The sequence below is a fragment of the Vulpes vulpes genome, chromosome X, assembly GCF_048418805.1.
Source record: "Vulpes vulpes isolate BD-2025 chromosome X, VulVul3, whole genome shotgun sequence".
Taxonomy (NCBI): domain Eukaryota; kingdom Metazoa; phylum Chordata; class Mammalia; order Carnivora; family Canidae; genus Vulpes; species Vulpes vulpes.
Genome location: NC_132796.1, coordinates 51500526 through 51526262, shown reverse-complemented (window position 1 = coordinate 51526262; position 25737 = coordinate 51500526). Strand labels below are relative to the sequence as shown.

Below are 25737 nucleotides of genomic sequence, written 5' to 3'. Positions count from 1 at the left end.
TGGAACACTGTTTTCATCCTCAATTGTTTCTATGCATTTTTTAATTTCTTTTTTTGATTTCCTGGTTGACTCATTCATTGTTAGGTACCATGTTGTTTAACCTCCAGGTATTTGTGGTCTTTCCAATTGTTTTCTTGTGGTTGACTTCTCGGTTCATAGCATTATGGTTAAAAAGGATGCATGTTATGATTTTAGTTTTTTTCTACTTGTTGAGGCCTGTTTCGTGACCTAATATGTTATCTGTTCTGGAGAATGTTCTATGTGCACTGGGAAAAAAGTGTATTTTGCTGTTTTAGGATGGAATGTTCTGAACACATTTCTTAAATCTTTTCCAGTGTGTCATTCAAAGCCACTGTTTCCTTGTTGATTTTCTTTTTAGATGATCTCTCCATTAATGTAAGTGGAGTGTTAACGTCCCCTACTATTACTGTGTTGTCAATTAGTGTGCCTTTAAGTTTATGATATATTTGGGTACTCCCCTGTTGGGTGCATATTTTGAATTATTATATCTTATTGATGGATTATCCTCTTTATTATTATATAGAACCCTTCTTTGTCTCTTTACAATCTTTATTTTGTCCAATGTAACTATTGATACTCCAACTTTCTTTTCACATCCATTTGTGTGATAAATTTTTCTCCACTCCTTCAATTTCCAGGTGTCTTTAGGATTAAAAGATGTCTCCTAATGGGACTTGTTTTTTCTTTATCCATTCTGACACTCTATTTCTGTTGATTAGAGCATTTAGTCCATTTACATTCTAAGTAATTGTTGATAGATATGTATTTAGTGCCACGTTATCACTTGGTTTCTTGTTTCTGGAGATTTCCTCCAATCCTTTCTTATTTTTGTCACTTTTGGTCTACCCTTTCTACTCAGAGTCCCCTTTAATGTTTCTTGGAGAGCTGGTTTAGTGGTCATAAACTCCTTTAGTTTCCTTTTGTCTAGGAAACTCTTTATCTCTCCTTTTATTAAGAATGATAGCTTTGCTGGGTATTCTTGGCTGCAGATATTTCCCTTTCAGCACACTGAGTATATCATGCCATTCCCTTCTTGCTTCCCAAGTTTCTGTCAAGAAATCTCCTGCTACCCTTATTGGTTTTCCCTCATAAGTTGAGGACTTCTTTTGTCTTGTTGGTTTTAAGATCTGTTATTTTGTAAATTTTCTTATAATATATCTTGGGTGTTGGTCTGCTTTTGTTGATTTTGGTGGGAGTTCTCCATTCCACTTCATTCTGGATGACCCTTTCCTTCCCCACATTAGGTAAGTTTTCCATCATTATTCCTTAAAATTTCTGCTCCCTTTTCTCTCTCTGTTTCTGTGACTCCTATAATATGAATGTTATTATTATTCATGGAGCCACTGAGTTCCTAAGTCTATTGTCATGTTCCATAATTCTTTTCTCTTTTGTCAGGCTTCATTAGTTTCTATAATTTTGTCTTCTATGTCACTGATCTGTTCCTCTGCTTCTTTTAATCTGCTGTTCATTGCCTCAGCCTGTTTCCAATCTCATTTATTATATTCTTCAACCTGATTCTTATTGAACTCTTTTATCACTGTGGGAAGGGTCTCACTGATGTCTTCTTTTCTCAAGCCCAGTGAGTATCCTTATGATTGTTGCTTTAAATGCTCCATCATACATGTTACTGATATTTGTTTCACTTAGATATATGGCTGTGGTCTTATCTTGTTCTTTCATTCAGGATTAAGTTTCTCTACTTTGGCATTTCGTCTAAGTCTCTGCTTTCTTCTCTGTGTTAGGAAAGCTGCTTAAGTGACCTGTTCCTAAAAATAATGGCTTTAGGAAGAAGGGGTCCTATAGTGCCCAGGGTCTGGCACTTCAGGTTGTGTCTCTGATGTACGCTGTGTGAGCTCTGGTATTGTGTTTTGGCTGCTCACTCCCTCAGGCCAGTCACCTGCAGGGGCACTCCTTGTCTGCTGTGGGCAGCTTTTGGTCCCTGGTCTGAATTTGGTTAGTTTTAACTAGGTGTGTTCTGGTGTGCTTGTGAAATGAGACATGACAGCAATTCTATCAGAACTGAGGCCCTGCATAACTCTCTGATTAGGAATGTTGGTGTGAGCAGGGCAGAATTTTGTGCTGGTCTTCTGGGAAAGGAGCCTACCACATTGGGACTGAGGCAAACTGGACATAGAAGGGTAGTGCTGCCAGAGCACATAGTGTTAGGGCTTGGTGTAAGCAAGTTAGGTAGCCTGTGTCTGGGCAAAGCTGCTTCCCTCAGGTGGCACTGTGTTTCTGTTGAGGGGCAGGAAAGAAAAGTGGCACTATCAGCTCCTTTGTTTCTGGATAGGTATCTCTGTGAGTGCTGTCTTTCAAGGAAATGCTCTAGAATAGGGAATAATCTCCCCTCTATGTGGCCCAGACATTTTTCAGACCACTGTTTCAATTCTCCCTTCTTTTTTCTTTTCTGCCTGACTTCTCTTCAGAAGTAACACAGTTCCCATCTGGCTCTATCCCAGTCAAGGCTACTGACCTTTAAAATTCCAAGCTTTGGAGAGGTGGTATGGGCAGGGGTTTATGGTAGTCCTCTGTGGAAGGGTTATGTTGTGCTGGGACTAATGCAAGCTTGATGGAGAAGGACAAATTCCACAGGACTGCGGGGGCGGGGGGGTTGGACTTGGTGTAAGTAAGTTAATCAGCCAGTGTGAGTGCTGTGCTCCTTCCTTTAGGTAGCTGTGTGAGTATGCTGAATGGTGCAAAACTATGCTGTATGGAAGTGGCTTGTGCTTAATTTGGGGGTAGTTTCACAAAACTTCTCTTTCTCCACTTACAGCTACAGGTAAAATAATGTAGTGTATCTTGATACATGGCTGTGGTCCTACCAAATGACATACAAGAAAAAAATGGGTCCACTTGAAGATCACAGTGAAAAGGATAGTCTGAGATAAAAAAGGACTATCAGAAAGATTAAACAAAAATTCTCTGAGTCATTACTTAGAGAATATTAGATAGTCTTTTATTCCCAAATTGGCTCATGAAACACACAGGTTAGATGTACTAAATTCACTAATGGTAATTCCTAACCTCAAAACAACAAACTACACATAATTTAAATAATTGAGGTCTCATTCATGCAAGATTTTTAAAGAAACACAGGAGAGAAACCAAAATTACCACTTATAAAAAAAAGTACACCTTGCTACGGTTTATGGACATCACACCAAATGACTGAGGAACTATCGACAAAATACCTACCCACCCATCCCCAACATTCATTAGAGATCTCTACAGAAGCATAAACTAGCAAGTTTAACCTCCGTATTGGGCAAGTTTATAAAACTTGCCTTAAAAAAATAGAATAAAAGAAACCACTGCCATAAGCTATTGGAGAAAAGGCTCACAGTTTTTGTATAGAAAAATAATCCCTGATTAGAAACATTTGAACTTATTGAGAATAACAATAAAAATAAGTTAGACAAAGGATAATAAATATTTATATTTTGACTGGTTTTAAAAGGCGAAAGATTTATTCGATCTGAAGAGAAACCAGAGTTGACTGGTTTTAAAACTATTCACCAAAACTCTAGGATTCAGAGGTGCTCCAGGGATTCTACCAATACTTTAATTGAAAATCATTTTAAAGTATTTTTATCTACTTTAAAATCTATAATAAAAATCATGAACTATCAACAGAAATACCTGATTAGGTTTCATACCAAATATATAATGTTGTGGACCACCTAGTTATTAACTTGTTTGTTCAAACTTCAGAATAAATCTTGTCCTGCCATTTCTGTACAGTTATTTAAATTCTTCTGAGTAGGTTTAATTCCAGAGTTCAGTTTCCCTCCTATTCAGGACAATGCATTTCTGCTCATATAAAGTTTAAAGCAAGTACAGTACTATGGTATATGTGCCTAAGACTTGTCTGGCATCAAATTGAGCTTGTGTACATCTATCCAACATATATATGCCTTTCTCACATTATAAGAATCAGTTGTGAAATAACAAGTAAAGATGCTAATACACTGCATTATCATTAATGTACTTATTTGTGAGCTTTGGATGTTTATCTTACATTTTTGTTTTTGTTTTTTTTTCTCTTACAATTTTGATAGAGAATATGAGCACTAGTCAGATAGTTAATGATTCAACTCCAAAGCAAATGGTTCCTAGTACTCTCTTTTTAGGCTTCATGATTAGTTAACTAAGTAATAAACTTTGATTGTAAGATGAGCTATTAAAATTTGTTGGCATTTAGTTATTTATCTGTATCGGTTAAGAGTTTCTCCATACTAAGCACTGAAACCAAAATAAAGAAATATAATAGGTCCTGAGACAGATACGGTATGTACTTATCATCTATAATCTCCTTATTTCAGTTTGGTGTTCATTGAAGCAATGTTACCCTAATTTATTCACTTTATTCCAAAAGATAAAAATTGAGCATATATAATAAATTCTACCAATTAGATGAGTTTTACATAGATAATGAAATGAACCTGGTAAGTATTAATATAAATAATTTATAATATGATTGCTTTGAGTTACTCATATGAGCCAAAAAAGTAATGTGAGAATATTTTCAGAAGATATCAAATCTATGTTATGTCTAATAAACATTAAAACTTTTTTTTTAATAATGGGAATTTTCAAGAAAGGGAAAAAGTGGGATATTATTCTTCTCTGTCATCCTATGATATAAATATTTTAGATATACTATAGAATATTATAATGTGGTTCTGGGAGGTATATCTTAATATAGAATAGAAATGGGAGAAAAAATTGAAGGGATTAGTGTGCAGACAGGAAGGAAGGTTACTATTTGGTAATAAAAGATTAAAAAGATGAATGAGGTCTCTTCAGTTTTAAAAGATAATGACCAAAATGAGATATTATCATAAACCATAACATAAACAGCACGCGGGAGATGAACTCAAACATGTCTGTCAAAAATACTATAAGAATAGAGTTCTGTTTGAAATTTTAGAGGCTTAAATTTAGGAGACACTAAGAAAATCAGAAGGAATACATCCTGCAGTGAACAATAAACTTAAGAGACTCTCAAAAGATGGTTCAAATTATAAATATAAATCATGTATTTTAAAGGTTTAAGTTGACAAATAATGGAGCCGTATTTTGCTGGGAGAGCTAGGAGGCATGAAATTTATTTAAAGCATGGGAGGAAAAAAAAAAGCATGGGAGGTTGGGAACAGCAGGATCAATCATGCCTTTTTACAATACATTCCACATACTTCTGTTCAATATATAATAATAAGTATTATTCAATGAAAAATAATAATTTGAAAGGGTACCTTGCAAGGAGACAGAGGTTTCCAGTTAACTGAGTAAGCAGAGTTGGAAAACGGAGAGAACAATTGAGATGATTAGGTTCATTTCCCTATTATACCTGCAGGATTTTCTTTCAAATATAACATGTCTAAAGAAGTTGAGGCTGTGCAAGTTTAGGAAGGTCTACTGGAGTCAGAGATTTCTCTGAGATACCAGTAAATATTTAGAATTTAAAGCAAAATGACAGCTTCACTTCTGGTCAAGATGGAGTAAAAGTAATAACCAAAGCAAAGTAATAAAGATTTTTAAAAAGATTTTATTTATTTATTCATGAGAGACACACACAGAGAGAGAGGGAAAGACACAGGCAGAGGGAGAAGTAGGCTCAAGGCAGGGAGCCCAATGCGGGACTCAATCCCGGGATTCCAGGATCATGCCCTGGGCCAAAGGTAGGCGCTAAACCGCTGAGCCACCCAGGGATCCCAATAAAGATTTTTAAAAAGACAATATTTATAAAACTAAGGATTTCAAGACTGTGGGCATCAGACAATAAAAGAGAATAGTCCTGGTGAGACTGGAAACAAATGAAGTAAGCCCACTGATTTCCCCAGCTTAGTGCTATGAGAGTTTCCAGACTGCAGTGTAGGAAGAACCCAGCTACAGGATGGAAGACTGAAATTGAGGAGACAGAACTGAGAATATGAGAAGGCAAAGGGTATTTTGCTCTTATTCATAGGATGGAGGATGGAGTACCAGAAAGAAGAAAGAGCAGCACAGGGAGAATATTCTGGAGATTTTAAAGGTTCTCACTTGAGTGTCTAATAGATACCACTGCAAGTGCATGAATGTGAGAAAACTACCCAAGACCAGGGTGAAAAACATCCGAAAGGATTAGAGAAAATAGCACCTAGTGATCACACAGAGCCCAGGAATAATGCCTGCTTATGCCAGTTAGGATGGAAAAAGTCATAATTTATAAGGCACTGAATAGAATAACCAATATGGCATTGCCTAAAGAGTAGTGAATAAGTAGTTCCAGATTGAGCTCAGTCTGTGCACATCTAAATAATCTTAAAAAGCAGTACTTAAAAGGATCAATTTCCTAGAAATTTAACTGTAGCCCAGAACATAAAGAATATATAATGGAATACAAAAATATCTAGCACCCAGAAAATTATATTGAACATATATAAAGAATTACTACAACTCAACACATCAAAACCAAACAATTCAATTAAAAACCAGCAAAAGACTTAGACAGATATTTCTCCAAAGACATATAGTCAATAAATACATGAAGCTGTTCAACATTAGTATGGTGTTGGGAAAACTGGACACAACATGCAGAAGAATGAACCTGGACTACTTTCTTATGTTATACACAAAAATTAATTCAAAATGGATGAAAGGCCTAAATGTGAGGCAGGAAATGATCAAAATCCTAGAGGAGAATACTGGCAGAAATCTCTTTGACCTCAGGTGTAGCAACTTCTTAACAGACATATCTCTGGACCAAAAATGAACTATTGGGACTTCATCAAGATAAAAATCTGTACTGTCAAGGAAGCAATCAACAAAACTAAAAGACAGTCTGTTGAATGGAACAAGTTATTTGCAAATGACGTATCTGATAAAGGGTTAGTATCCCAAATTTATAAAGAACTTATCAAACTCAACATCCAAAGAATAATCCAGTTAAGAAAATGGGAAGACATGAATAGACACTTCCAAAGAAGACATCCAGATAGCTAACAGACACATGAAAAGATGCTCAACATAACTCATTATCAGGGAAATGCAAATCAAAACCACAAGGAGATACCAAATCAGACCAGTCCATATGGCTAAAATTGAGAACACAAGAAACAATAAGTGTTGTTGGTGAGGATGTGGAGAAAGGGGAACCCTCTTATACTACTGGTGGGAATGTAAACTGGTATAGCAACTCTGAATAACAGTATGGAGGTTTCTCAAAAAGTTTAAAAAAATAAAACTACCCTATGGTCCAGCAACTGCACTACTAGGTATTTACCCAAAGGATACAAAAATACAGATTCAAAGGAGTGCATTCTCCCCCAATATTTATGGCAGCATGATCAACAATAGCCAAATTGTGGGGGAGAGCCCCAATGGCCACTGACTGATGAATGCATGAAAAAGATGTGGTGTATGTACACACACACAATGGAATATTAACCATCAAAAAATGAAATCTTGCCATTCGCAAAGACATAGATGGAATTATAGTGCATTATGCTAAATGAAACAAGTCAGAGAAAGAAAATCCCATATGATCTCACTGATATGTGAAATTTAAGACAGAAAACAGATGAACAAAGAGAAAGGGGAAAAGGAAAAAAAGGAGAGGGAAACAAATGATAAAAGACAGCTAATGAAGGAGTTACTAAGGGTTGATGGAGGGAGGTATGTGGGGGTTGAGATAGGTGGGTGAGGGGTATTAAAGAGGGCAGTTGCTCTTACAAGTACTGGGGTTGTATGTAAGTGATGAATCACTGAATTCTACTGCAGAAACCAATATTGTGCTGTATGATTACTAAAATTTAAATAAAAAAAAACAGTAAGTTTTGATGAAGATATGGAGAAATTGGAAACACTGTGCATTCATGGTAGGAATATAACATGGTATAGTCAGTGTGGAAAAGTCTGGCAGTTTCTCAACAAGTTAAACACAAAATTACCATATGATTCAGCAGTGTGACTCCTAGATATATAACCCAAAGAAATTAAAGTAGGGATTCAAATAGACACTTGTATGTGAATGTTTATAGCTGTATTATTATTCAAATATGCCAAATGGTGGAAACAACCTAAATGTCCATGAATAAATAAAAGGACAAATAAAATGTGACATTTAAAAAACGATATATTATATTTATCTGAGATAGAGCACATGAGTGAATAGGGGGATGGGCAGAGGGAGAAGACAATCTCAAGCAGAAATCCCTCTGAGTGCAGAGTCCATGTGGGGCTTGATCCCAGGACCCTGAGATCATAAACTGAGTCAAAAATCAAGTCATTCACTTAACTGACTGAGCCACCCAGGCATCCCAAAATGTGGAATTTTGAAATAATGGAATACAACTCAGTCTTATAAAGAAATGAAATTCTAATACAAAAAAAAAAAAAAAAAAAGGAATTCTAATACATCCTAAAAAATGGATGAACCTTGAAAACATTATGCTAAGTGAAAGAAACCATCACAAAAGACATTACATGGTTCTGTTTATATGAAACATCTATAAAACAAATTTATAGATATAGAAAGTGCATTAGTGGTTGCCTAAGGATGGGGAAAATGGGAAATGACTAATGTCTACCATGTTTATTTGAGGGGGGGATAAAACTGTTCTGGAATTAGATAGTAGTGATATATGCACAACATTGTGAAAGTACTAAAAACCACTGAATTGTACACCTTAGTATACCTATAATAGTGAATTTTATATTATATTAAGTTTACCTCAATAAAGATATTAGCAAAATGAAACTAACATAGTATAAAATAAATTATACACCATGACCAAGTAGGTCTTATTCCATTTGTGCAAGGCTGGTTCAACATATGAAAATCAATTAATATGATTGTTTGTATTATTAATATCATAATCCACAATATCAATAGATAAATATGAAAAATTCAGCAATTAGGAATACAGAGGAAGTTCCTCAACTTGATAAAGAACATCTACAAAATACCTACAGCTAACATCATACAGTGTGACACTGGCAGAGCAATACATGCACAGATCAATACAAGAGAATAAAGAACCCCATATAGAATTACAAAAAAAAAGCCTAATTATTTTTATGACACCTTTATTGAGATATAATTCACACACCAGAAAATTCACCTTTTAGTTATATAAGTCAGTGGTAGTTACTATATTCACATAGTTGTGCACCCATCACCAGCATCTAAATTTAGAACATGTTTATTACTCCAAAAAGAAATCTTATGCCCTATTATAGTCACTTCTCACTCTTTTAGCACCTTAGCCACTGCAACTGCTCATCTATTTTCTGTCTTTATGGATTTTCATATTCTGGACATTTCACACAAACTGAATACTATGAGAATTCACATAAATTGGATACTATATGTGGCCATTTGCATCTAGCTTCTTTCACTTAGCATGTTTCCAAGATTAGAGCAAATTTATGTATAAATGTATAAATATTTTATTAATTGTTATGGCACAACTGATATTTGATAGAGAAGCAAAGCAGTCTAATGGGGCAAGTATACTGTCTTTCAACAAATGATGCTGGGTCGACTGAACATCCACAGATTTAGAAAGTATCAGTCTTGAACTTAACTTCAGCCTTATACAAACTTACATTAATACAGACTATGAATGTAACATGTAAAATAATGACTATGCTGTACACTTTAAAAAAATATAACATTGTATATTAACTAATTTTTAAAAAAAATTTTAGGAGACAAAATTATCAGAGATTAAAAAAATGATAAAAGCAAATCTTCAGGAGAGGAGACAAGATGGTGAAAGAGTAGGGGTCCTCATTTCATCTGGTAGCCCACATTTAGCTAGGTAATGTTCAATCCATCCTAAACACCTATGAATTCAACCTGAGATGAAAGAACAGCTGGAATGATACAGATAGAAAAGTGATCACTTCTTACAAAGTAGGAGTGTGGAGAAGAGAAAAGGAGGGAATATTATCATTGGAAGATAAAGAGCAACAAGAGGGAACCTCTGTACACAGGCTGCTGGAAAGGAATAAAGCACACAATTGGAACCTTTAGAAATCTGCTCCTGAGAGAGTCCTCCCTGTCTGAAAACTGCTCAGTGCTGAAAAAGGGCAGAATCGCAGGAAGGGAGGTGAAGTCTCAATATTCCCAGAGACACAAAAAGAATAGGGGTGCCCCAGAGAAAGCTGAACTTGTGCCATAAACTGCAAACTGCAATTAGATAGATGGACTACTGCTGTTGTAGGTCCCAGTAAAGGAATGGAATACAGCAACCCTCCTTGAGCATCTGTGAGAGTTGGAGCCAGGAAGCACAAGACAGCACTAGCTCTCAAGATGCCTGATGCCCTTCAAATTATAGGAATCGGTGCCCTCAGGTCTGCCTCCAAGAAGATCTGAGCAAGTGCCCACTCAGAGACTTAGACAATGGGAGATCTTGGCTCCAGGGATGGAGATCTGCCTGCTGCCATTTTTTTTCTCCTTTCACCCTGAAGAGGCCCAGCCTCTAGGGAACAAAGATCTCACAGGGCAAACAGCTCACACTGAGCCCCACCACCTGGCAAGGGCGGGGCATCTCTGCCAAGGCACAGACACCTGAGGATCACCACAGTACCCCCCTCCCCCCCAAACAAGCTGGAAGAACAAGAGAAGAGCAAGTTTACTGACAAAGCAGCACTAGAAAGCTTAAGGACTGAGCGAAAATAGTATATAGAACTTGAGGCTTTTTTTCTTATGATTCGTTTATCATTCAGTATAAAAATTTCCAATATTCTTTCTTTTTTCCTGCCTTTACATTTTATCAACTCTTTGTTTTTAAGTGTTTTTTTCTTTTTGACTTTCATATTTTTACAATTGAATGTCAGAGACACATTCTTCATTTTTGGCTTTGTTTCAGCATACTCAATTTGATTTTTGTAGATATATAAGTTTTGGGGATTTGTTGGGGTTTTTTTTGGTTTAGTTTTCCTTTGTTTTACAATTTTGGAATTTAGTATCTTCTAACATATGGAAGAAAATACACTCAAAACCAAGTGGAACATGTGTTGGCCCGCTCTGTGAGATTATATTCCCTCTTCCTTCCCATTCTGTGCCCCTCTTTTCACTTCTTGCTTTTGTTTTTCTTGTTGCTGTTGTTTCTCTATATAAGTTTTGCTTATTTATGTAAATTTGGAATTTAGCATCCTCTAACATGCAGACCAAAATATACTCAGAACCAAGAGGATCACCATCTTGGTACACTGTGTGAGATTATATATGCTTTCCCCCACCACTTCCTCTGCCCATCTTTTATTGAATTTTTACTATTTTTTAAAATTTGTTCTTCATTTTCATCGTCTTTTTTTTTCTTTTTTCTTTTATTTTCTGGTCCCTAACGAATTCGGAATTGTCTAGGTTGTATTTTACTTAGGTTGCAGTTGATATTTTGACAGTCATTCTTCACTGGCTAAAATTACTAAAAGGAAGAACTAACCAAAAAAGAAAGAAAAGAAGTAATACTCTCTACCACAGATCTAATGGATATGGATTTAAGTAAGATGTCAGAGATACAATTCAGGAGTACAATTATCAAATTACTGGTGGCTCTTGAAAAAAGCAAAAAGACTCTACAGATTCTCTTACTGCAGAAATGAGATCTAGTCAGGCCAAAATTAAAAATATGTTAACTGAGATGCAGTCTAAACTGGAAGCTGTAACACTTAGGGTTAATGAGGCAGAAGAGAGAATGTGTGGCACAGAAACCAAGTTGATAGAAAGGAAACTGAGGAATAGAGACAAAAACAACTGAGAGCCCATGCGGAGAGACTCTGGGAATTAAGTGACAGTTTGAGAAAGAATAATATTCATATTATTGGGAATCCAGAGGATGTGGAGAGAGAGAGAGAGGACCAGAAAGTATGTTTGTACAAATCAAAGCTGAGAACTTCCCTAATCTGGGGAAGGAAACAGGCATGCATGTCCAAGAGAGAGAGAGGACACCCTCAAAATCTACAAAAACTGATTGACATCCCAACATATAATAGTGAAGCTTGCAAATTTCAGAGATAAAGACAAAATCCTAAAAGCAGCTAGAGATAAAGAGATCCCCAAATTATATGGGGAGAAGGATCAGATTAACATCAGACCTACCCACAGAGACCTGGCAGGTCAAAAAGGGTAGGAATCATATATTCAGGGTACTAAACAAGAAATACATGGAGCCAAGAATACTTTATACAGCAATGCTGTCATTCAGAATAGAAGCAGGGATAAAGAGCTTTTAGGATAGATGGAAATTGAAAGAATATGTGGCCACCAAAACAGCTCTACAAAATATATTAAGGGGGAAACTGTAAACGAAGAGGGAGCACAGAGAAACATCTGCAGAAACAGGGGCTATATAGGTAATATTAGGACACTAAATTCATATCTTTCAATAATTACTCTGAGCAGAAATGGGATAAATGATCCATTCAAAAGACATGGGGTAACAAACTGGGTAGAAAAGCAAAACCCATCTATATGCTGTCAAAAAAGAGACTCATTTTAGACCTAAGAACACCTTCAGACAGAAAATGAGGGGATGGAGAAACATATACCATGCAAATGGTCCTCAAAAGAAAGCTGGGGTAGCAAAACTCATTTCAGAAAAATTTGATTTTAAGTCAAAAACTGTAATAAGAGAGTAAGAGGAAAACTATTATACTTAAAGGGTCATTCCAACAAGAAGACCTAATGATTATGAATATTTATGCCCCTAATGTTGCAGCAGCCAATCATATCAATTTAATAACCAAAGTAAAGAGATACATAGATAAGCAAGGACACATCTTGTATTTTATTTTAAAAGATTTATTTATTTATTTATTCATTCATTCATTCATGAGACACACACACAGAGAGATAGAGGCACAGACACAGGCAGAGGGAGAAGCAGGCTCTATGCAGGGAGCCCGACATGGGACTCGATCCCGGGTCTCCAGGATCAGGCCCTGGGCTAAAGGCGGCGCTAAACCACTGAGCCACCCAGGCTGCCGCAATGATGCATCTTCTAACCAGAAGATCACCAAAGAAACAGGGGCCTTGAATGCCACACTGGAATAAATGGATTTCACAGATATATACAGAATATTCCTTCCTAATACAACAGAGTACACATTCTTCTCAAGCATATGGGATTTTCTCCATGATTGACCACATACTGGGTCACAAATCAGACATCAACCTCAGTTGAGAGGTACCAAAAGATTGGGATTATACCCTGCATATTTTAAGACACCAATGCATTCAATCATGAGAAGAAATGTGGAAGGAACTCAAACATTTGGAGGTTAAAGCTCCAAGATGAATTGGTCAATTCGGAAATTAGAGAAGAATTAAAAAGATTCATGGATACTAACAAACATGAAAACATAACTATTCAAAATCTTTGGGATACAGCAAAGACAGTCATAAGATGGAAACACTTCTCAATACTAGCCTCCCTCAAAAAATTGTAAAAAATCTCAAATACACAAGATAACCTAACACATAAAGGAACTGGAAAAAGAATAGCAATTAAGCCTAAACCAGGAAGAAAAAGAGAGATAATAAAGATTAGAACAGAACTCTAAAATAAAGACCAGAAGAACTATAAAACAGATCAGTGAAACCAGGAGCTGGTTCTTTGAAAGAAATGATAAGATAGATTAACCTCTAGCCAGACTTATTAAAAAGAAAAGAAAAAAGACTCAATAAAATCATGAATAAAAGAGGTGAGATCACAACCAATACCAAGGAAATAAAAATGATTTTAAAAACGTGTTATGAGCAACTACATGCCAACAAATTAGACAAACTGGAAGAAATGGAAGTATTCTTTGCAAACTACATTACCAAAACTGAAACAGGAAGAAATAGAAAACCTCAACAGGCCAATAACCAGCAAGGAAATTGAAGAAGTCATCAAAAACCTCCCAAGAAAGAAAAGTCCAGGGCCAGATGACCTCCAGGTGAATTCTACCAAACATTTAAATAAGAAATAATACCTATTGTACTAAAGTTGTTTCAAAGGATAGAAATGGAAGGAATACTTCAAAACTTGTTCTATGAGGCCACATTACCTTTATCCTGAAGAAACCTCCCCCCCCCCCCCCCCCTGGGTAGGACCAGGCCTAATCCAGAGGCAGCCCATCCCTGCACCTCCCTGGAATTTAAGCAACAAAAAATATTCTGGTTGTCCGAGATAAGAAAACCATTCCCCCCCACGCCCCGACTGAAATGTCCCTGAACAGGTTCATGTTGACCTTCTGAGAAATCAATAACCTGGATGCTATGCTACTCCCCCGGTTTCTTTGCCTTTAAGCGGTCTTTTTCCCTTTAAAAGATGCCTGTAATTGCTAATCGGGGCTCTCTGCCACCTCTGAGGCGGAGAGCCCGTTTGCGCAAACGTTCAATAAACCCTCTTGCTAATTGCATCTGCCTGTCTGGGGTCTGAGGCTCTGGGGCGTCCACCGGGACACGTTGGCACCCGTGAGCCAGGGTCCAACATTTGGGGGCTCGTCCGGGATCCGAGACGCCCCAGGCTCAATCCTAAGACCGGTAGGAGGTAAGACCGAGCTCGCTAAATGTCATATCTGTCTCGACCGTCTGTCTGACTGGCCGGGTCTGTATTGTGCCTGCAGGACGCTGTACTCTGTATTCTGTATTTGGACCAGCGGGGGAGGCAGATGTGCCCTGAGACCCCTGGTCCCCCTCTGGAGTCGGACTCCGGAGTGGTCTGGAAGAGGAACGGAGCCCCGGCACTCCCTCCTCTTCGGGGTGGGTCATTGTTCGCGACGGCTCCCATCTGAATCTGCTGTGCCGGTCCTGTCATTCGTGTACGTCTGTTTGTTCTGTGTCTTTCTTCCTGTCCTCCTCCTCACCACTCACCTCTTTTCTACACCCATGGGGCAAACTGTAACCACCCCTTTAAGCCTCACTCTAGATCACTGGAAAGAGGTCGCCGGCCGGGCACACAATCTTTTGGTCGAAGTCAGAAGACGAAAATGGGTCACCTTCCGCTCCTCAGAATGGCCGACGTTCAACGTCGGGTGGCCCAGGAATGGAACTTTTAATACTGACATTATCTTGCAGGTGAAGGCCGTGGTCTTTCAGCCAGGACCCAATGGACACCCTGATCAGCTCCTGCAGACTCTCCTCACCACGGTGGTTGTCAAGAAAATCCTAGAAGAAATTTTCCCCTGGTTTGGACTGCCCAAGGTAATAGGGTGGGACAACGGCCCTGCCTTCGTCTCCCAGGTAAGTCAGTTGGTGGCCAGATTACTGGGGATAAATTGGAAATTACATTGCGCATACAGACCCCAGAGCTCAGGACAGGTAGAAAGAATGAATAGAACAATTAAAGAGACCCTAACCAAATTGACATTGGAGACTGGCACTAGAGACTGGGTCCAACTCCTCCCTATGGTTCTGTTCCGAGTCCAGAACACTCCCGCGTGCCATGGGCTAACTCCTTATGAGATTCTCTATGGAGGTCCCCTACCAGTAACGGACTTATTAGATTCTGCTACTGACCCTCTTGCTAACACTCCCGGTTTACAGGACAGGCTAAAGGCGCTCCAGATTATCCAGCGCCAGATCTGGAAACCCCTTGCAGCTGTTTACCGCCCCGGAGACACAACTGACCCACACCCATTCCAGATCGGTCAGGAGACATCAGACCAGGACCCTTGAGCCCCGCTGGAAGGGCCCATACACTGTACTACTAACCACCCTAACCGCCCTAAAAGTAGACGGTATTGCTGCTTGGGTCCACGCCTAACACATCAAGCGCGCCCCATCAACGAGCACCGCTGACGCCAGCCAGGACGGACCAGGCGAGCCACTCCAATGGAAGCTCCACCGCACCCAAAACCCGCTCAAGATAAGACTTTAAAAAATTGTTCAATGACAGTTGTTATATTCCTACCTCTCCTAGCGCTCTTCACCCCCGCCAAAGGTAACCCTCATGCCCCAAAAGGTTAACCTGGCAGGTACTAACGTCTGGGGGTGACGAGGTCTGGTCCACAACTAAAGACTGCTCCCGTGGGAACCTGGTGGCCTAACCTGGTGGCCTAACCTGGCCTAACATATCCTGACTTATGTAAGCTAACCATAGGGGCCCCCAGCCTATGGGACCTAGAGGGATACTTCAACACCTCTAGGGCCCCCAACCGAGAAAGCCCCCCAGGGCGACTGGGATTAGACCCATGGGGAGAATGTGGCACGCCTGACAGAAGGGCCATGCTAAGCACTCTTTCCTTTTATGTCTGTCCCGAGTACCACAGAGATCGCAGGCTAAATCCCACCTGTGGAGGGGGGGAACACTTCTATTGTAAAAATTGGGGGTGCGAGACTACGGGAGACACAGGATGGGAGGTCCCCTCCTCCTGGGATTACATCACTGTCAAGGCTAAGTATACTCACCGGGGGTTACCAGGAACTCTGCAATACTACCGCCCCGATTTTAGGGACTGACTCTTACCTAGTGCCCCAGCCGGGAACCTAGTGGGCATACAACAAAGGCCTCACCCCCTGTGTATCTGCTCAGGTCCTAAATGACTGTGTTAATGGACTTCTGTGTTATGGTGCAGATTATGCCCAGGGTATTCTATCACCCTGCTGAAACTCTGAAAATCAGTATGATGAACATCCCACCCGTTTTCGGCGCGAACCTGTCTCCCTAACCCTAGCCGTTATGTTGGGACTAGGGGTCGCAACTGGGGTGGGTAGTGGCGCAGCTGCTCTGATCCAGGGCTCACGAGGTTATTTAGAACTCCAAGCAGCTGTAGATAAAGATCTACGAGCACTAGAGCAGTCCATTTCTAAGTTAGAACAATCCCTCACCTCACTTTCAGAAGTAGTACTTCAAAACAGGAGAGGCTTGGATTTACTATTCCTGAAAGAGGGAGGACTGTGTGCGGCCCTAGGAGAAGAATGCTGTTTCTATGCAGACCATTCTGGAGTCATCAGGGACTCCATGGCCAAACTCAGGGATAGGTTAAATAAAAGACAAAGGGACCGGGAGGCCCAGTAGGGCTGGTTTGAAAGCTGGTTTAACCAGTCTCCCTGGATGACCACCCTAATCTCTACCATTATGGGCCCTCTAGTTATCCTGCTCCTGCTGCTAACTTTTGGCCCCTGCATCCTCAACCGGCTGCTCCAGTTCATCCGAGAAAGATTGTCTATTACCCAAGCTCTGGTATTAACTCAACAATATCGGGCCCTCCAAACTGAAGAAATAAATGTTCCCTAAGATTTAAAGATTAAAATCAGCCCAAACAAAGAGGAGGGAATGAAGAGCCCCCCACCGCGCTCCCCCCCCCCCCCCCCCCCGTGAGTAGGACCAGGCCTAATCCAGAGGCAGCCCATCCCTGCACCTCCCTGGAATTTAAGCAGCAAAAAATATTCTGGTTGTCCGAGATAAGAAAACCATTCCCCCCCCAAGCCCTGACTGAAATGTCCCTGAACAGGTTCATGTTGACCTTCTGAGAAATCAATAACCTGGATGCTATGCTACTCCCCCGGTTTCTTTGCCTTTAAGCGGTCTTTTTGCCTTTAAAAGATGCCTGTAATTGCTAATCGGGGCTTTCTTCCTCCTCTGAGGCGGAGAGCCCGTTTGCGCAAATGTCCAATAAACCCTCTTGCTAATTGCATCTGCCTGTCTGGGGTCTGAGTCTCTGGGGCGTCCACCGGGACACGTTGGCACCCGTGAGCCAGGGTCCAACAATCCCAAAATCAGACAAAGACCCCACCAAAAAGGAGAATTACAGACCAATATCCCTGATGAACATGGATACAAAAATGCTCACCAAGATACCAGCCAATAGAATCCAACAATACATTAAGAGGATTATTCACCAGGACCCAGTGAGATTTACCCCTGGGATGCAATGGTGGTTCAACATTTGTAAATCAATCAACATGATAGATCACATATTAAAGAAAAGATAAGAACTATAGGATTCTCTCAATAGATGGAGAGAAAGCATTTGACAAAATATAGCATCCATTCCTGATCAAACCTCTTCAAAGAGTAGGGATAGAGGGAACATACCTGACTATCATAAAAGCCATCTATGATCTAAGAAAAGCCCACAGCAAATATCATTTTCAATGGAGAAACACTGGGAGCCTTTCCCCTAAGATCAGGAAAATGACAGGGATATCCACTTTCACCACTTTTATTCAACATAGTACTACAAGTCCTAGCCTCAGCAATCAGACAACAAAAAGAAATAAAAGGCATTCAAATTGGCAAAGAAGTCAAACTCTCCCTCTTTGCAGATGACATGATTCGGTATATAGAAAACCCAAGTGACTCCACCCCCAAATTGCTAGAACTCATACAGTAATTTAGCAACATGGCAGGATATAAGATCAATGCACAGAAATCAGTTGCATTTGTATACACTGAGACTGAAGAAAGAGAAATTAGGGAATCGATCCTATTTACAACAGCACCCAAAACAAGATGATAGCCAGGAATAAAGCTAACCAAAGATGTAAAGAATCTCTACACTAAAAACTACAGAACACTTATGAATGAAATCAAGGAAGACAGAAAGAAACAGAAAAATATTCCATGCTCATGGATTGTAAGAATAAATATTGTGAAAATGTCTATGCTACCCAGACCAACTTACACTTTCAATGCAATCCCTATCCAAATGCCATGAACTTTCTTCACAGAGTTGGAAAAATAATCCTAAGATTTATATGGAACAAGAAAAGACTCCAAATAGCCAAAGGAATATTGAAAAAGAAAACCAAAGCTGGGGACATAATGCCTGATATCATACTCTATTACAAAGCTATGATCATCAAGACAGTATCATACTGGCACAAACACAGACACATAGATCAACAGAACAGAATAGAGAACCCAGAAATGGACACTCAACTCTATGGTCAAGTCAACTTTGACAAAGCAGGAAAGAATATTCAATGGAAAAAGACAATCTCTTCAATAAATGGTGTTGGGAAAATTGGGCAGCCAAATGCAGTAGAATGAAACTGGACCATTCTCTTACACCATACACAAAGATAAACTCAAAATGGATGAAAGATCTAAAAGTGAGACCAGAATCCATCAAAATCTTAGAGGAGAACACAGGCAACACCCTTTTTCAACTTGGCCACAGGAACTTCTTGCAGGATATATCTATGAAAGCAAGGAAAACAAAAGCAAAAATGAACTATTGGGACTTCATCAAGATAAAAATCTTCCGCACAGCAAACAGTCAACAAAACTAAAAAAGAACCTACAGAATGGGAGAAGATACTTGCAAATGACATTATCAGATAAAGGACTACTTCCAAGATCTATAAAGAACTTACCAAACTCAACACCCAAGAAACAAACAATCCAGTCATGCAATGGACAGAAGACATGAACAGGCATTTCTACAAAGAAGACCTACATGTGGCCAACAAACACAGGAAAAAATGTTCCACATCCCTTGTCATCAGGGAAATACAAATCAAAACTACAATGAGATACCACTTTACAGCAGTGAGAATGGCTAAATTTAACAATTCAGGAAACAACAAATATTGGTGATGATGCGGAGAAAGGGGAACCCTCTTGCACTGCTGGTGAAAATGCAAGCTGGTACAGCCACGCTGGAAAACAGTATGGAGATACCTCAAGAAGTTAAAAATAGAGCTACCCTATGACCCATCAATTGCAGTATTGGGTATTTACCCCAAAGATACAGATGTAGTGACACAGCAGGATACCCGCACCCCAGTATTCAGAGCAGCAATGTCCACAATAGCCAAACTGTGTAAGGAGCCATGATATCCTTCAGGAGATGAATGGATAAAGAAGATGTGAGATAGATAGATGATAGATAGGTAGATAGATAGACAGACAGACAGACACACACACACACACATTATGGAATATTACTCAACCATCAGAAAGGATGAATATCTACCATTTACTTCAACATGGATGGAACTTGAGGGTATTATGTTGAGTGAAATAAGTCAGTCCGAGAAAGACAATTATCATATGGTTTCACTCATATGTGGAATATAAGAAATAGTGAAAGGAACCATAAGGGAAAGGAGGGAAACTGAGTGGGGAAAAAATTATAGAGGAAGACAAACCATGAGAGACTCCTAACTCTGGGAAACAAACAATAGGTTGCATAAGGGGAGGTGGATGAGGGAATGGGGTAAATGTAATGGGCATTAAGGAGGGCACATATTGAGATGAACACTGGGTGTTATACTATATCTTGGCAAGTTGGATTTTATAAAATTTAAAAACTAAAAATAAATTTAAAAAAGCAAATCCTCAGAATTTAAGACTAGGCAATTAGGTCTTAGAGTTGGCACCAAAAGCATGAACCAGTAAGAAAAGTGGTAAATTGGACTTCATCCTGATTAAGTACTTTGCTTTTCAAAAGACCCAGTTAGGAGGATAAATAGATAAGCTACAGACTTGGAGAAAATACTTGCAAATACATATCCAACAAAAGACTAGTATGTTGAATATATAAAGAGCTCTTAAAATGCAATAGTTAAAAAAACCTTATTAGAAAATGAGAGAAAAAGACATAAAGAGAGAGACATTTCACTGAAGAGGATGTACTGATGGCAAATAAACACATCAAAAGATTTTTACCTCAAACCACAATGAGCTGTCATTATATACCTATTCAAATGGGTAACATAAATATCAATGATACCACCAAATATTGGAAAGGATATTTGGAAACACTGGATCACTTATACATTGATGGTAGGAATTCAAAATGATACAGCTAACCTGGATAACAATTTTAAAGTTTCTTATAAAAGTAAACCAGGCAACTAACACTTGCACTTGAGCAATAATCCCAGAGGCATAAAAACTTATGTTCACGCAAACCTGTGTACAATTGTTTGTAACAGTTTAATTCAGTATCTGTTTCAAACTGGAAAAAGACTAGATGTTCTTAAAAATGTAAATGGTTAAACTGCAGCAATAAAATGAACAAATTATTGATATATACATTAGCTTGAAACTGTGCTGAATGAACAGAGCCAATTTCAGAAAGACATATACTGTATGGTTCTTTTTATGTAACATTCTGGAAATGAGAAAATTATAGAGATGAAGAATAAATTAATGATTATCATGAGTTGAAGTTTTCATGGGTGTGGCTAATAAAAGGGCAATCAACAGGATTATAGTAATGGAATTTTTCTGTATCTTTAGTGCATAAATGTCAACATCCTGTTTTTTAATATTGTATTACAGTTTTGCAAGATGTTACTATTGGGGGAAACTGGGTGAAGGGTACACATTATCTCTCTGTATTATTTCTTATGTGTGCACACAATCTACTATTATTTCAAAATAAAAGGGCAATTTCAATTTAAAAGACTTTCTCAGACATATAAAAGCTGAAAGAATTCATTACCAGCATACTCAAAGCATAAAAAATGTTACAGCACATCCTTCAGTAGAAAGTCAAATAACAGCAGAGAGAAAAATGGATCTCTTCAAAGGAATAAAGAGCACCAGAAACGGTAATTACATTGACAAATATGCAAAATTGTTTTCTTATTGTGTATACTATAAATCCTAATGTAATCACTAAAGTAATAAAACAATTATACTTAATGGCCCATGCAACAGAATCATAACAATACTCATTTGACCCAAAAGAAAGAAAAAGAGGCAAAGGAGACAAAGAATAGATGAGATAAAAAGAAAACAAATGACAAGGTGACAGGCTTAAACCTAACCATATCCACCCTATCCACAATCACATTAAATGTAAATATTCTTGGGACGCCTGGATGGCTCAGCGGTTGAGCATCTGCCTACAGATCAGGGTGTGATCCCAGGGTCCTAGGATTGAGCCCCATGTTAGGTTCCTTGCTCAGTGGAGAGTCTGCTTAAGGATATTCTCTTCCTCTGACCCTCTCCTCACTCATTCTCTCTCTCTCTCTAAAATAAATAAATAAAAGTGAAAGTTATAAAATCAATGATCTCAGCTTTCTACATTAAGTAGTAAAATCAGAACAAATAAAATATGAATAAGAGGAAATGTCTGCTGAAATTAACAATTTGATCCTAAAATTTATAATAAAATGTAAAGCACCTACAATAACCAAAACAGTTTTGAAAAAGAACAATGTGGGGCAACTAGGTGGCTCAGTTACTTAAGCGTCTGACTCTTAATTTCTGCTCGGGTCATAATTTCAGAGTCCTGGGATTGAGCCCTGCACTGGGCTTCAGGCTCAGTGGGGAGTCGGCTTCTCTGCCTCTCTATCTCTCCCTCTGCTCCTCCCTGACTCACGCTCTCTCTCTCTCAAATAAATAAGTCTTTAAAAAAAGAAAAGAAAAAGAACAATGCTGAAGGACTTTGTAAATCTTATCTGTGGTCTTGGGTTCCCAAGCCATCAAACCAGAAGCTTTCTACCAAAGCCCAATTACAAGCCATAAGATGCTAGTATCACGGCTGTATTTTCCATAGGCCAAAGCAAATCCAAAGTCATTCCCATTTTTCTGGGCACAAGTGATGTGCAGGTATTTCTAGCTAACAATAAAAGTAGCTTCTTTGTCCCAAAGTACCTATGCAAAAAAAATAAACACTTTCCCTTCCTAACACCATGAACAATACAATCTCACCTATCAATGTCTAAAAGGCCAAGAATTTTAGTTATTGACCTTGCTGAGTTCAAAGGATAACAACTTTTATTAGTTTCATCCTTCAGTATAATACAAAGGAAAATCACCTTTCTTCTTCCTTCCCTATTATTTCCACCCAGTCCAGTTTTCTTAATGAATGTACTGATTTGTTACTGTCCATCATCTTTAAAATTAATTTGAAAAGCAGATTTGGAAAAAACATCCCTCGTGTTTGGAGGTAGACTGAGCACTCATAAAGCCCAAGCTGTTCACAGTCCACACATCTGAATTTTGCACACACTGTACCAAGTGTCACAAAATGTTTTATTAAGCCAGTTGGAAACACAGATTTCACCCTAAAGAGTACAGTGCTTCCTATAGGAACAATGCCCCTGTGGATTGTCAATAAATCTTTATTAAAAGCCTTCCTCACAGAGAAAGAAGGGAGAGACAAGTGAATCAGGGGAGGGCTGGTTGGAAGCCTCTGTAGCTGTTTCAGGAGGGAAGATTTATTGGAAACAAAAAGGAATGTCTGTAACCTTTCAAGCAGAGGGCAGTGGGAACTGAGAGAAATAGCCACAAATCATTCTGGAAATAAAAGGGATTGGGTAGTCATTTCAATCCTTTGGCAACTAGGTTGCTATGCACCAAGAATACACAATTTCTTGTGTATAAAGAAAGCATTGCTACATTTTGCTGTTGCCACCAATAGCATCTGCTTTAAAAAAGTAATGCTCAGGGATTATACAGTAAAATAAATAAATAAATAAACAAACAAACACACACACACACACACACACCAGCACCTCACCTTTCAAGGTAACTTATCCAATACCTTCAACTATACAGAATTAGCCAATAATCTAGAAGACAGCCAATAATACACATTCTAAAAATGATCAAGCATGAAGATGCATATTCTCTGCTCATAAAATTATAGCAAAACATAGCATTAGGGTTAGGTTCTCATAAGAGGATTGTCTGTGTCTTCAATGTATAGCCACTTTTAAAATTGTGTCTAAAAATAACAAGCATATTTATCTGGTTCCAGGAGCACACTAATTAGGAATGGGGAACTACCAAATACATCAAGTAGTAACAGCTGACAGCAGTGGAAGAGATTAAAGAACTATAAAAAGCAGATATGAAATTTAAAAAGAACAGAACAGCCGTCTGGGGACGTTTAGTGTAGGGGCAGCTATATTCATATCAAGTGTCCCAGTGGAACAGTTTTAGTAGAGCAAAGCAAAAACTTGAGGTTCATACAGTTGGCAAAACTCTAACCTTGTCCTGATTTTGTCATCCAGTATTACACCAACCGCTTCAAGCAGAAAGCCTTCTTGAGTTAGTGTCAGTGGGGGGAGAAAACTAGTCATATGGCCTCCGATGCATCAGTTAATCATTAAATCTCAGATTTTTTTTTGTCTGTAAAATGTGGATACTTACTATTTCCCTTACAGGATTGTCATAATAACAAAATAAGACATTCATTGTCTATAAAAGCAATTCATAAAACATAAAGTATTAAAAAATGGTAGCTTTCCATTCACTTTGCTCTGCTTTCTGCAAAATACAACTCTAAGAATCCATAGTGGTTATCTTACTCTTTTCAAAACTTTTTGTGCTTTCTTGTTTAACACATGCTTCTCCTCTTATATTGGCCAGAGATTATGAAACCATCACTCTAGGTAGACTTGAACTCTATACACATCCTTAATTCTTCCCTTTCCATTCCTATATAATCAGTGACCCTGGCCTATTTTAACCCCTCCTATATAGCTTTCCTTTGCTTTCCATTCCCTCTGATACATCCTTGTCCAGACCCTTAGAGATCACTGCTCTCTTTTTTTTAGAGCTCATCTCTAACTGGTTTTCTGATATCTAGTTTCCCCCAATTCATTTGAGCTTTCCTATAGCTGCTGTAAAGACAGTTTCATATATGTCATCCCCCGGATCAAAAGCTTTCACTTTCTTCCCAGTGCCTTCAGGATAAAATCCAAACTCACCAAACTAGTATTCATAAAAACCCACGGGAAGAATTACTCATAGGTCTCAAGAAAATCTGTGCTTGCATCATCTGAGAAATTGGTTCATTTTTACCTCACAGACCCCTGCAAATCTTATAGCTAATATTTCCCTCTTTGATCTGTCTGCTAAGACACACAGAGCCAAACTTAGGACACAGCTATAAAGTCCCCAATACTGTGTACTCAGTTTAAATCTTATAATGGTCTAATTTCAGTTTCTTACATTTACTTGCCCTTTGCACTCATTCCCTGTCAATTTGTTCATCCTGTTACTGTATTAAGTTTCTCAGTAAACCAACTCAAATCCTGTCAGAATGAAGGGGAGTATAACATGATATCGTGAGCCTAAAAAAATACATGACCATATGAACAGAGATGGAAAAAAAAGACTGAGTAGCAAGTGAGGGAGCAAAAATGAGGATGAGAATGATCTTCACTGATATAAATATTAGTTCAACAACTATAAGGTAACAAACATTTATTATGAGCATTTGTAATAATCTAACAGGGAAATAAAATGAAGCATTTATAATGACAAATCTATTCTTGACATCTCTGAAAATAGTTCTGCTAACCTTTTATCTTAAAATATATTACCAAACAAAAACTTAATGAAGTTAAAGCTAAGCAGAATATGATGATGACTTACATTTGTATTGCTTTGCTGCTTACAAAGCCCTTTCACATACAGTATCTCAATGGAACCATTCCGGACTATTCTGTTGTAGAAGCCATTCACACTGGCAAGAAGCTGTTGCAAGCAGCATTCTCCATATCTGGGTCTTTAAAGATGTGGTATTTGCTGTAATAGAAAGTTGTATGGTATGTTGTTTGTCCCCTCTCTCTAAATCCTCCTCTACTTATATTTCATCTTGTTCTTTAAATCATCAAACTCTACCATGCCAATGTTAGTCTGATCTCTCTACCCATTCTTAAATTGAGCCTCTTTTCAGACATATAATACAACCCTCCCTTCCTTCTCCTCACCTCCCAGCCCCCAAAGAACAGCCTTCCATTTCTTTGCACGCCCAGACTCCCTCTCAAACCTCTACCTTTCCAAGAAGGCATTTGTTTTTGAAGTATTTCAGCTATGA

The 25737-nt window shown here is 38.5% G+C and overlaps 1 protein-coding gene and 1 long non-coding RNA gene across 8 annotated transcripts in view; one reads left to right on the top strand and one right to left on the bottom strand.

The window, feature by feature from the left end:
* EDA (ectodysplasin A) overlaps positions 1–25737 on the bottom strand; it is a 426386-nt gene that overhangs the window by 251975 nt on the left and 148674 nt on the right. The gene's annotated exons all lie outside the window — the stretch shown is intronic.
* LOC140596067 (uncharacterized) lies at positions 14308–17637 on the top strand. The gene is made up of 3 exons (XR_011998099.1): positions 14308–14549; positions 15077–15241; positions 15545–17637. It is a non-coding gene; the product is annotated as an uncharacterized lncRNA (long non-coding RNA).